The sequence below is a fragment of the Cryptomeria japonica genome, chromosome 7, assembly GCF_030272615.1.
Source record: "Cryptomeria japonica chromosome 7, Sugi_1.0, whole genome shotgun sequence".
NCBI classification, from domain to species: domain Eukaryota; kingdom Viridiplantae; phylum Streptophyta; class Pinopsida; order Cupressales; family Cupressaceae; genus Cryptomeria; species Cryptomeria japonica.
In genome coordinates, this window is record NC_081411.1 from 320,989,135 (window position 1) to 320,991,020 (window position 1,886).

Sequence of the window (1,886 nt, forward strand, 5' to 3'; positions counted from 1 at the left end):
TTAGGAATATCCAAAAGAAACACATCAGCATACTCTTGAAGAATAGGGTGGCCATCAAGAGACATTTCTCGACTCTCTTCCTCATCGACATCCTCAAGAGAAACTGCAAAAAGCTAACACCCCTGATGCATACACCGCTTAAGTTGCATACCGGAAATCATATGTAAGGATATTGGTCTCTAAACTCCAACAATCTCCACTTCCTTGCCAAGGTCATCTAAACACTCCACTATCTTCTTGCGGTAGTCTACATGAGCACTGTGAGATAAAAGCCAATCCATCCCTAACACAACTCGATAAGAACCCAAAGGAATGACCCAAAGGTCAATTGAGGTAACTATGGTTCCTAGGTCCAACTAACAATTGGGAATCAAGGCATCTACAAAAACACACACACTTGTAGCCAACTCTACTTGCCACCTATCTTCCTTCTTAGTAGACGCGAGTCCACACCGCTCCACAATGGATGAAGAAATGAAAAAATCCAAAGCACTGGAATCAAAGAGTAGAGAGATAGGAATTCCACACAACACACCTTCTGCCTCAATAATTCTACCCTGTTAATCAGTCTGGTGGTCATCCACCGTAGTAAACACTCTATGGGATCTACCTGTATCTCCCATTATAGGCTCTAATGATGCAGGCCTCTAACTACCTATATGGTGGGAATGCTGAGGGCACTGCATGGCTATGTGACCAAACTACCCACAAGACAATCAAGCTCCCCTACCTGGTCCTCTACTACCTAACGGCCCACTAGACTACTAGAAACTTCCTTGGCTAGGGGCATGAGATGCACTCTACAAGGACTGTCCTGAATGACCCTGTCTGCTCATCTACTAGTTCCTATTCTTCCTATGATGAGAATTGCCACCTTGTTGTCCATGGAAATGTTTCAGGCTCAGCGGCTGTTGTTGCTACTATTGTCCACCCTTAGCGAGTATCTGAGGAGTCCTAAATGGTGCAACTAACTGGGACTAATTCCCACAAGCTCTGTTCCCACTTAAAGGTGCACTCCCTATCTGCACACCAAACTGACCACCAAGTGCATAGATAAGGTTCTTCTCAACCAATCTGGCTCTTGCCACAACTATCTCAACTGAAGCTGGCTCAAACACCCTCACTCCTCCACTGATACGATCATTCAAACCCCCCAAGAAGTGCTAGACAAGCATAACCTCATCATTACCATTTCTAGCATATTGTTTAAGCTCATAGAACCTGTGCTCAAACTGATCCATTGACAAACCATACTGATATAGAGCATAGAACTCATCAGCTCGAGTTTGCCTCCACTAGGGTGAGAGAAATCATGCCCTGAATCTCTCCAGAAATATCTCCCACGATACGGTGTTAATACACACATCGATCTTCTCCTCTTCTAATCTCCACCAGATCGAAGCAAACCTATCGAGATGCATAATAGAACATCTCACCTTGGTGTTGCTATTATATGGGAACATAGGGAAACACCGATCCAGACTGATAAGCCAGGTCTCTTCCTTGAGACCGGTACCTCTACCATCAAAGAAGGGAGGGTTCATCATCGTCAAGTCCGTAATGTGAACTACGGGAGCTGGATCCGGGTCAGCTAGGACCTCCCTCCTTCTAGGAGACCTCTCTCTCTCTCTCTCTCTCTCTCTCTCTCTCTCCTCTGGAATCAGATGATGCGACTCCCCAACTTGAGCATGACTAGACTGCTCACCCTCAGGCCTGGGGCCTTTCCTAGTTAGAACCCCCTGAAACATCTGTCTCAGCTCTTCCCTTTCAGGAACCTTCTCTTCTGCACATGGTTCATCCTCATGAACTGACTTCTCCTGCTCCACACTCACATGAGTGGGTAGTGGCGAAGGACTAGGGTGATCAAAACCTCAACCCCATCCTCC